The sequence below is a fragment of the Trachurus japonicus genome, chromosome 13 (assembly GCF_045865225.1).
Source record: "Trachurus japonicus isolate A0001 chromosome 13, Traja_1.0".
Taxonomy (NCBI): Eukaryota; Metazoa; Chordata; class Actinopteri; order Carangiformes; family Carangidae; genus Trachurus; species Trachurus japonicus.
The window spans coordinates 33,482,814-33,494,723 of NC_140919.1; the positions used below are offsets into that span (position 1 = coordinate 33,482,814).

An 11,910-nucleotide genomic window follows, 5' to 3' on the forward strand; every position below is an offset into this window, starting at 1 on the left:
TTTCTTTTTTTTTGATTATGACATGCTGGATGTTGAACTCCTATGAGTTTAGAAAGTAGATATATGGCAGATAACAGCTCACTGATTGGTACTGAGTTGCAAGTGCTAATCAAAGACCAGCTTTTTACTGTGCAGATCCTAGTGATGGTTTTTCTCTGCGTCAACTTGCTTCTCATCATAACCTTTTTTACAAAGGAGTGCTTCTACACAACCACACGTTACATCTTGTTTGCTGTTACATTACTGTCAGATAGTGTGTTGTTATTCATGTCTGATGTGCTTGCCATTTTAACACAGTTTCATATTACTATTCAAGTGTGGCTTTGTATTGTTATCTGTATTGTGGTACTTGTGTATGCAACAGTCACACCTGTTACTCTGGCAGCAATGACCCTGGAGCGCTATGTGGCTGTTTGCATGCCCCTGCGCCATGGAGAGCTGTGCTCCACACGCAACACTATACACTGTATTCTTATAATTCACTTCCTCAGCTCTGTGCCTTGCATTATTATTCTCTCCACCTTCTTTATATCTGCATCACTTGGCTTCTACAAAAAATATCAGATATGTTCAATGGAGGTGTTTATGATATCCATGTGGCAGCAACATCTTAGGTCAGCTATATATCAATTACAGTTTCTGATTATGTCCATCATCCTTGTTTTCTGCTATATTAGAATAATGAAAGTGGCCAGAGCTGCATCAGGAGATGATAAAAAGTCATCAAAGAAAGGGCTGAAAACTGTGACTCTTCATGGTTTTCAGCTGCTGCTCTGTCTCATCCAGCTGTGGTGTCCATTCATAGAAGCTGCTATGTTTAATATTAATTTGACTTTATTCATTCAAGTCAGATATTTTAACTACATATTTTTTTATCTTGCACCAAGATGTCTGAGTCCTCTCATTTATGGCCTCAGAGATGAAGTTTTTTTTCATGCACTGAAACACTTTGTGTCTTTTGGCTTGTGTAAAAGAAGAAATTAGAATCACTTAGTCACTGTCTTTGTGGAATGTGGTCATGTTGAATTTGGCCTGGAATTGTAGCTCACAAATAATGAGCCTTTGGGCCAGTGTGTTTTCTTCAATTAAACCACAGTATCAGTGATAATGGAAATGTGAAATGCTGCATGCAATTTGCTTCTTGAAAAGCATTTCTATGTTCATGTTATAGAGTTTGACCTTTTTTCTTTCCCCATCAGTGATAAACAAAATAATGCCACTGTCAATCTTACAGTGACAGTAAAATCTGATTGCTGCTTTTTGACCTTTTATCTATTTACAAGCATTCAACCTCCCCTACCCTTAAGGTGTTTTTTTTTTTTTTTTTTTTTTTTTCCTTGTGTGCTTTATGTATTATACTGTATCTGTAAAGCGTCTTTGGGTCACTGTAAAAGCGCTATACAAAATAAATGAATTATTATTATTATTAAAATAATACCACTGTCAATCTTACAGTGACAGTGAAATCTGGTTGCTGCTTTTTGACCTTTTATCTATTTACAGTCAAACGTTGTTTAGCTCATTAGCTCATTAAGACATATGGCAAACTATAAGTCTTCTATAACAAAAGTAATATTTGGAAACAACCTCCAAATATTCAAGGGTTTTCTGGAAAAATGTTTATGAAATTGATGGTTATATGCATTTTAGGTGTCCAAACCTTGCTTAGGACAAGTCTGTACACTTTTTTAGAATACTTCTAAACTTTCAAAATAAAGTAATTCTACCAACTATGTTATAAGTTCAATTTACTTTTACTTGCTGAAGAAAATGGGAGTTGTGTGTGTGTGTGGATTGTATGGTCTAAAATGTATCACGGTATAATTTGAATCCACCATAATTGATTGAAATCTTTATTCATCCCTGTAGAGATTCAGGTGTGCAAAAACAGCAACAGTTAAAAGGAGAGACAGGAAGTGCAGCAGAACGTTGGTTTTACAGTGTAACCTTGGTTCTCTGAGAATAGAGAATATCTCTTCACCACATATGGAATGTATGTTATGGGATTTACTGTCATTCTAGCAGCTGACGTGAGAACTTCTTTAAGACACACCACGTCTACTGTGGCTTCCCCTGCGCCGTATAAATAGACCCAGCTGTGCAGGGATCAGCAAATTCACTCTGATTGAATGGGTCCTGAGTGGCCTCCATTTGGAGAGATATTCTCTTTTCTCAGAGAACCAGAGTTACACTGTAACCCAACATTCTCTATCGTATGATAATATCTCTCCACCACATATACAGTAGAATATATTTTATTTTACAGGGTATCAAAGGGCTCCTGTCCCAAAGCTGACAGGACCCTGCTCAGGTCCCATGTCGGTATGGTCGGGCCACTACGTGGCATCAACCTCTCTGCACCCTTGAGATGCTCAAAGACACTTTGCACTTAAAAAAATCATAGAATAGAGCAAAGGCAGAGTGAAAATAAAGGGGTAAGGGGTAGAACCTGGCAGGTCCCGGCAAACTGGGAGCTTCCGTGATGTCCCGTCCAACAGTGGTCTCACCCACGAGAACCATGCCATGTGTGGCCAGTCCACCAGAATCACTTGGACCTCCTCCTGACTGATCCTCTGCAGCAGGTTGGGCAGGAGGGTGAATTGGGGAAAAGCATAGAGCAGTCCCTGAGGTCACTGATGTGCCATGGCATCGCAGCCCTGGGGAGGCAAGTCTCTCCCTATTGAGTAATACAGTGGGCAGTGAGCATTGTTACTCAAGGCAAACAGGTCGGCTACTGCTCTGTCAAAGTGGCGCCAGATCTCCTTCTCCACTGCTGGATGCAGCCTCCAGTTCCCTGGATGTGGTCCCCTCCTGGAAAGGAGGACAATCAGAGTGACAAGAACCACTGTACGCCCACAGGCCTTGTCCACACAAGCCCGGGTATTTTTGAAACCGGAGTTTTGCTCCGCGTCCACACGAGTGGTGTAATAAAAACACTCCTTACACACGCAACCGTGGCTACCAAGTGACGCAATGCACGTGCGGAAGGCTGTTTTAACCAATCAAAATACAGTGGAAACCGCTTATGGATCAAAAGGCTTGGGACAGAATCATTTCTATACAAATGCTGTTTAAATAATTCGTTATCAAGAAATCCGCTTATAGTGTTCATTTTTGGTCATTTTATGGGGAGCGTGCCTATGTTCCCACAGCCCTATGTTCCCTCAGCCCTATGTTCCCTCTGGACTCTACCTATCTGGCCTGTCTAGCCTCTACCTGGTCTTTTTACTAAACTTAACCAACTCCTTTCTTCATTGCCTAAACCCAACCAAAGGGCTGAGGGAACATAGGGCCTAATTTTCAGTGACAACAAAAGTTAGAAATGAGGGAACATAGGGCTGTGGGAACATAGGCATGACCCCATTTTATGGATGAAAACATGCGCAAAAACAATTTCAAAACTACGTGTAGCCTATTTATTTTATTTTCGGCAGTGTCCCCTTGACATGCACTGCTGCAGCAGCCTGCACATGTTGCTGCGCTGTGTCTTGACTCTTGTGCTGTGTGCGTCACTGGCTGGCTGATGGCTGTCAGTGCGGCGCAACTCATTATCACTGGCTGTTGTGTTGTCTGTCAAAACATGGATGAATGAAACATATCCACTTTATATCGACCACGGACGTCACAAATAAATGTTCGGCTTTTGGCTCGTTCTGTTCATCTCCGCATAGGCTCTTTTTATCACTGGTTCCATACATCCTGAAGGGGTTTATTTCTCCATTAACAACCGACCAACTATACATCATCCCGCTTAGAACACGGCTAGTCAGTGGTCACCGTGCAGCCCAGCACAGGGCGCTGGTTTGTGGGTGAGAGGAGCAGGGAGCCTGGGCTAAGGCTCAGACTGTGGAGCTCAGTGGAGCTGTGGTACCAGGACGGTGTTCCCGCACAGGAAAGGTACATTTCTACCACTTCAATGAGTTCAGAAACATTATTTTAAGATCGAAAAACTACAAAATGCGGCTTTTAATCAGAAACCAGTTAGGTCATAACACCGAAAATATTGGTTGCAAGCGGTGGAGGATGATGGCTCTTTTTTTCTTTCCAGCATGCCTATCACCGGTTGGATGAGGGAGTGATGTTCTTAATCTCAACTAAGATTTCACAGCTGGATGTTCATTACAAAGCCATACTGCATCCATTCAGTGGCGGCCGGTCAATAGGGGGCGCTAGGGCGCCGCCCCCATCAAAATTTCAGGATAAAAGTGTAGACACAGTAAACATAAATAACATAATATAAAGTAATTACCATATCTGTTCAGTGTTCACTCATACAATGGGTTTTACTTTGAAATTTGTAAGACTTTCCATTCCACATTGGGTTTATTCTGGGTTGTTTCATGCATTTCAATACCGAGGGGCGCCGGCCAAATGAGTGTGTATGTGGGCTCTTAAAATTTTGGCTTCCATGTGACTTCATGCTGGTCTCTAATTGGTCACTTAAAGATTCTCCTCTGGGCGCCCGTGGCCAATCAGCGCGTTTGGGTCATTTTTTCATCCAATCGGATTGATTCATGATAGGCTACCTGTCAATCAAAGTCACTCCCCTGGCAGCGGAGACGTGCCTGTCACTCAAACAGTTACAGACGCACCCACCCGCGTGCACACGGAGCAGACAGACAACAACAACAAGACAGGAGACAATGGCGGCCGCAGCAAAAGAAAAATCAGTTGTTTCTTTACGAAATAATCCTTTCACGAGGCGTTCGCTGGAGTAAAAAAAAAAAAAAAAGGATAAAGGAGCTTGGACCGGAGCAACCTGACTTAAAAATCCTGCAGCAGGCAAGTGGCCGTGGACGGAGTTACACAACGCTTCTCCTGTCTGTGTCAGGCCAAACTCAGCTGAGGGCTGTACTGCGAAGCCAGTTAGTTAGCGAGCTATGTAACTTATGCTTAGCTCATAACCTGGTCCCGACCAGGTTATGTTCAGAGTTTCATCCTAAAATCGGCTATAAATGCGCCGCTGTTTCAGTATTTAGCCTAACTAATTTTCAACTGGCGTCACCTTTACTTTGAAAGTCCAGTGGAGCTGGATCAGAACGGAGCATTTGTACGGAGGGAGAGATCAGCTGATCCGCTGCTGACTGCTGTTTACTGCTGGATGTGAAGTTAGCAATGCTCTTTATTTATCTTATTTATCTGACGCCCCCCCAATTTATTTTAGCACCAGCCGCCACTGTGTCCATTTGTAATCCTTCAGGTTTTTGTATGCTTTTAGAGTCCCCTGTCGGACGATGGAAAGTTGATCAGGTGGCCCTGATCATAGCGGCATGAATAGCAGCATGTGACGGTTGTACTGTATATCAGCACGGGTGTGATTCTGTTGTAGGCACGAGGCCACAGATGTTTTGTACACAATTACCTGTCCTGCGCGAGCTGCTCTGTGCTGAATTTATGCGCTGTGCTCCAGTGTCCGGCAAAAATAGCTCTGCGTGTTGCAGAGGGCTGCGGGATGTCGGAGCCGAGACGCAGCGGAGCAGCAGCCGGTGGAAGCTCACACATTGGCTACAATAGAAACATTTCTTTAGTCTCCTCAGACAAAATGTTTAATTTCTTTGCACATTCTGTGACATAAACTGTAAACTGTCTTGTCTGTAACAACATCTATTGCACGTCTGTCCGTCCTGGGTGAGGGATCCCTCCTCTGTTGCTCACCCTGAGGTTTCTCTGATTTTTCCCTGTTAAAAGGGTTTCCATGGAGTTTATCCTCAGTCAATGTGCGGGTCTAAGGACAGAGGATGTTGTTACGATGCCATGTAAATCCCTTTGAGACAAATTGTTTGTAAAAACGGGCTATACAAATAAAATTGCCTTGCCTTGCCTTGCCTTTGGTTTTCTTGCTGCTTCTGCCATGATAGCGGTAATCCCACGTACCGTAAGTGTTCGCATCGACCTCCGTCTTTTTAACAAATGGGGAAAGGGGGAAGTGACGTATGCCGTAAAGCTGTCGGCACATGGGACAGCCCTCCATTCCGACACACCGCTGTTCCGAACCCACTCAGGCCATGACAGAGCTGGGAGCTGTAAGTTTTGCTCATCACCTAAGTCACCTCAGCCACACTGTGATTTTGCTCCTTCCACCAGGCAAACCTTCTTACCATCATGATAAAACACATCTTGACTGGGCCCCGTCTCTCAAGCTGGGGCCCGATACATGCATGCCTGTCTTCTTGGTATAGCAAGGACATTAACAAGTATGTGGGTTGAAAGTGACAATCACGAACACCCATGGTACATAGGAAATGCATCCCAGAGATAGATAGCACACTTATGCAAATCCCCACTCATGTGTGTCCAGAGTGCCGAGATACGACAAAAAGTACTGGAAAGCACATGAATGGTCTATGTGGCCCACAGTATACCTACTCTTAAAGGGATTTTACCAGATCGCTATCTGTTGCATTGGGCAAGACTTGTGAAAGGCTTAGCATTGCTCCTGGCTGAAAGTGTCACCCCACAGCAGATCTCAGACGCAGAAATGTTGCTCAGAATGTTTGTGAGGGACATGGTGAATCTCTATGGTACAGCTTACATGACGTACAAGTGTGAGAGACTGGGGACCTCTAAGGGCTCACTCAGCTTTCGGATATGAGTCATATAATCAGGACCTTCTTAAAATGATCAAAAGCACACAAGGAGTTCCTTTGTAAATAGCAAATGTCATGGTTTTGGTTAGGTTTGCATTTTGTGTTGGCTTGTGTTTGTGTTTCTCTTTTTTTTCTTTCAGTTTTAGGTGTATGGTGACGGGGCGGAGCTGACCCACTTCCAGGTTGCACACCTGCATCCACCTTCATCAAGAAGAAAGTGAAACCCAATCTAGAGGACTACCTGTCTCTTCACAATGTGGTAGACTGTAAAGAAGGAGCAACAGGTCACTTATTGTGACTGTTAGAGTGATTCTAAGGGGTGAAGTCATTAATTTCTGTAGAAAATCAAGAGAAAGAAACAGGAACTCTCATGTCGTCACACTGACAGACAACAGTCCTTTCATGGTTGAAATATTTGTCATAGCTGATCTAGGAAAAGGGGAATTGTGCTATGCCATTGGTCAGTATTTTGAGGAAAAAAGTTATTTGGCATCGATGCCGAACCCACACCATTTCGGAAAAGTTATTGGGCACCTTACAGCTATACCTGCTTCGTCTATTCCTATGAAGTGCCTATTTATGGATACGCCAAAGCTAAGGGTGAACTATGTTTTTACATCCTTGAATAGATATGAATCCATAACCTGAGACAACTTTAACAATGTCAAAGGCTGTAAACAAGTCTATTAAGTTGTCAATTATTTATTTATTTTACTTATGCTCTTTGTATTGTATTTTGTATGGATTTTTTGCACATGTATTGTAATAGATGAGATCACACCATAGAGAACCCAAGGACTCGGGTTTGTGGGTATGTAACGTAATAGTTTATTTACAAAACAGAATAAATAGAAAGAAGAATATGATACACAACTTTGGCATAAAACAGCATTGGCGTTGGGGTGGGCCAAGGCCAAAATAACAAACAAAACCCCACTAACTGAAGAAGCGAGGCTGACCTGCAAAAGAAGAGGAAACCAGAATAACAGTCTAACCTGGTAACCTGGCTAACCTACTTACTCAAAAACAGGAGAAACAAAAGACAAAGCAAATGGCAGCCCACCCCTACTGCTGCATGCACAAACTGAACAAATGGACGGGTTGATGAGAGGCCAGCCCAGATGTTCCTCCATATGGTCCCCCGGCTAACAGCTAACCCCGGACTCAGAGGGGACTAGCAGTAGGTCATCATAACAAAATATTGGTGAAATGAACAAGTTTTGCAGCAGATAATGTGTTATTTAGAGGCTGCATTGCGTGCCCTGTGTGTCAGGAAGCAGGAGGACCAAAGCAGACCAAAGTTCAAAGCAACAAAACTCTTTATTAAAAAACCAAACGTAAAACAAGACAGGGCTCCAAAGTCCAAACGAAGGGCAAAACATAAAGTATCAACTAAAAGGTCAACAGGCCTAAGTACTGGACATCAAAGTATCAAAGGAAAAAAGTACAACCCAAAAACAGAACCAATGACTCACAAGGAACATAGAGCAACACTAGGATCAGGACAGGACAGCACGGTGACGAGACGAAGATGAATGAACCAACAAGAGACAAAGGAAACTGTTACATGCTGCTATTCCGACATGCCGCTATTTCGACATTGACTTCTAATTGTCGGAATAGCGGCATTAACATTATTTTTCAAGCGTCCCACTATTCCGACTTTTTTTTTTTCATTGTCGGAGTAGCGGCACTTTACTATTTTTCAAACATTCCGCTTTTCCGACATTGATTGATTACGTTATAGTCAGACGTGTCCTTTTGATTTTTTTTTTTTCATCTGAGACACTGTTTCTCATACACAAATACATAGGCCTATAAGAGAGAAGAAAAAACAAACCCGCCAAGTTTAAAAACACACTGGCAGCAGCGCACACTGATCTGCAGCTACTGAGACTGTTATTATTCTGTCACCTGTGATAACGAGGTGCACGTGTGTTTGGAGCTGACGAGAGAATAAAGAGTGAGACAACGCGGCCCTGAGGAGGAACTGTGAAGGACTCAGCTGTAATGGAAAATGACCTAAACCGAGTCCAGTAGAGCTGTAACTGTGTAGTGGAAAGGCGTTCAAAGTAATGGTAACTATCCTGGAAATCCTGCTTTATATTGTTTTAACATAGGTAAAAGAAAAAAAAAAGATTTTCTGGGATAAACGGGCAGATTACATAAGATTATTCTTCTTTCTGCTACCTTTTGTTGAGATTTGGGAGGTTTTTGTTTTTATTGTAGCTTATTAAAATGCAAGATCATTTTTCTGACTGATTTATTGCCCGATGCCATATATCTCGCTTTCTTTCCCCCACCCTCCGCCCGTTGTCTTTGTTGTCACTTTGTAGCCGCTCCACAGAGCGCACATGGCTAATTAATATGCACGTGCTGACCATATGGGAATGGCTAGTGGCTACGTCATCACATTCTAAAACATCACTTCTGTGTCCAGTCGCAGGATATTCAGTATAGAAACAATAGGCAGAGCTGGGTCAAAAACACCGCGGGAGCTTTCATTTATGAATAACTAAACATAGATATTCATGTATATGAATTCAATGCACAATATAGCATATATCTATATATTTTTTACTGTAAAAAAAAAGAGAGAGAGATGATGAACGTAACGTGGGACGAAAGTAACAAAGCGATTTTCTCCGAGCACATAGGCCTATGTCTAACTTTGTCAGCATGTACATCATGTATAACCTAACAGAAAAAAAAATCTTGAGGTTATGTCTGACTTTGACCGAGTTACATTCAAGAACCAGCTGTTTTCAATGACTGAAAGTGAATTCACTCGGTGATTTATTTCGATCGATCAGTTGTGTTTACCGTTTCAGGTGTCATAGATGGTTAGACAGATGCACATCCTAAAGTTTGACTTGTCAGAGTTTTTCTGTAGATAAGCAGCTAGGTTTAAGTGTCGGGAGTCACTGTGGGGACGAAAGAAACAGCTGTGATCTTGTCCCTCTGCACATTAATGAGCCTGTCTGTCACCGTGCCGTACCGCGGTCACACTGTGTGTTACAGGATTAATTAAAACACACAACGTAAACAATGCGACCATATACATGTGTTAATACTACCGGAGGAGGCAGAGACCAGTGAACCAGTGGATCGCGGTGGTCCAGTCACGGAGGTAAACGGTAGTTAGCTAGTAGGCTAGCTAGCGCTAAACTACGGTTTCTCAACGGGGGCGTTCTAAACATTTTGGGGGACGCTGGGAGCGTGAGGGCTGAGAAGGGGGCGCTCAGACATGAATAGGGAGCGCCACAACTTGGCTTGTACAAAGTCCATTTTAACTCAACACTTAACATTTTAACTTTCATGGTTTCCCAGCTTTTTAGTGCAAATAACCGACCTATCTAATTTATGGGTGTTTCAATAAATTCTACTGAGCTACATGAGATCGGTGTGTGTCCTTTCAAGAGCGAGAGCGGTGTGTGTGTGTGGTCGAGAGAGGCGAGCGAGCGAGAGTCGAAGCGGTCGAGAGGAAAAAGAAATATCTTAACTAGGGCCGGGACTTCAACGCCTTAATTAAGATTAGGCCTAATTAATTACACAAAAAATAACGCATTTTAATCACACTTACACAACGGTTCTCACTGGATGTGTTTCGGGCGTAGCCTACGGATTATACTGGAGCACAATTATTTAACGAGTTAAAAAGCCACCGACACTGATCACTGCCTGAGGAGATTATGCAGCCTGAACGCAGCTCAAACCGACCCGGTGCACGGCGACCAAGCTTTGATAAACACACCGGATCCGCGCTGGTTTAGCTACAGTATCCTATCATCTCGTATTTAAAAAAAAAAAAAAGCGCTCGTCGCGGTGCAGCTGAGAACAGCGGAGTTTCCTCTGCTGCAGCTGAACAGCTGACATGTGGTCAAGACGGCTACAGACCTGTCACTGCCTCACGTGCATCTCAGAGCTGTCTGTCTTCAGACTGTCCTGACCTGTCCCTGAACATCACACAGAGACGACATGGAGCTGCCTGTGTGACTGGTTACTGAGATTTATTAATGTTTACATCAGGCTAAGTTCAACAAATCAGTTTATGCTTCTGTGATTAAGTAGTTAAATACAACTAATCATCATAGTGTAACTTAGTGGCAGGAAAGACCATTTAATCTGTTCTCAGGTCAAATATATTAATTTTGATTCATTACAAAGCCTCTAATTAATTAAAAAAAATTTTATCGAGTCCCTGCCCTAATCTTAAAGGATCATAGGGCAGGATTTGTGAGAAAATACCGGAAAATACCCATGCGTTTTACGTTTTTTAAATAATAATGGGTGAGGAAGCGTTCAAAACCAAAAAGAACGAGCCCACCCGCGTATCTCTCCATTGCCCTGAACGGGGTCTGTGCTGCAAAATGCGCTGCAATTCAGGGGGTGAATTTCGCGCGCTGGCCGGCGGACCTGACGTCAGCGCGTCCACGACTGCCTTCGAATGGATCAATAGAATGGAGACATGAAGAGGGCAACCGCGGCAGAGCGACTGATACAGTAACAGAGTGGCGACACTCCCTGTTATATCAATCGCTCTGAACCACGGTGGATCCAAATTAGGCCTACAGTTACTGCCAGCAAACGACCCAGCACAACTGAAAGCCCTGTTAACCCCCCCCCCGCCGCCGCCGCCGCCGCCGCCACTCTCTCTCGCCCCATCCCTTCACACACGCACACAGCAGCAGGCAGGTCACTAACTTACACACCCTCTCCCTCTTCACTACTGTCTTATTATTAGCCGTTAGCCGCAGCTAGCGGTTAAAAGCCGACGTTATAACTTTAACAACGTTATCAGGCAGGTGGACAAACGTCCTCTTTTGCCCGGACACGTCCACTTTTCACGTCCTGGCCGGCGTGTCCGCGACGCGTCCGTTTTTTTTTTTTTTATGAAATCATGAATATGTCCGGTGTTTATTGGTTTTCATGGGACCGCGGACCCTGACAGATGCGGCCCGACACCCGGACCCGGCGCGTTAATTCTCGGTACCGGCCAGTAGGAGCAGGAGCCCATACAGATCCATGCAGAGGAGCTCAGAGGAACAGACAAGCAGCCTCCTGCTGCAGCACAGTGAAGGTGTGTGTGTGTGTGTGTGTGTGTGTGTGTGTGTGTGTGTGTGTGTGTGTGTGTCTGTCTGTCTGTCTGTCTGTCTGTCTGTCTGTCTGTGAGAGCGAGAACCTACAGTAAAATACCCCCCCTCCCTCCCCAGATAGGAAAGACTGTAAAGAGTAAAGTAAACAGTGAAAAGTCTGTGCGCGCTCCCGTGCCGGTGGCTTCCCTGGTTGCTGTAGTTACGCGCAGCGGCCGTCGCGTCACTGG

The 11,910-nt window shown here is 43.9% G+C and overlaps 1 pseudogene; it reads left to right on the forward strand.

Annotated features, from left to right (window-relative positions):
* Window positions 1–63: 63 nt before the first annotated feature.
* On the forward strand, window positions 64–984 carry LOC146976344 (odorant receptor 131-2 pseudogene; annotated as a pseudogene).
* Window positions 985–11,910: the final 10,926 nt, after the last annotated feature.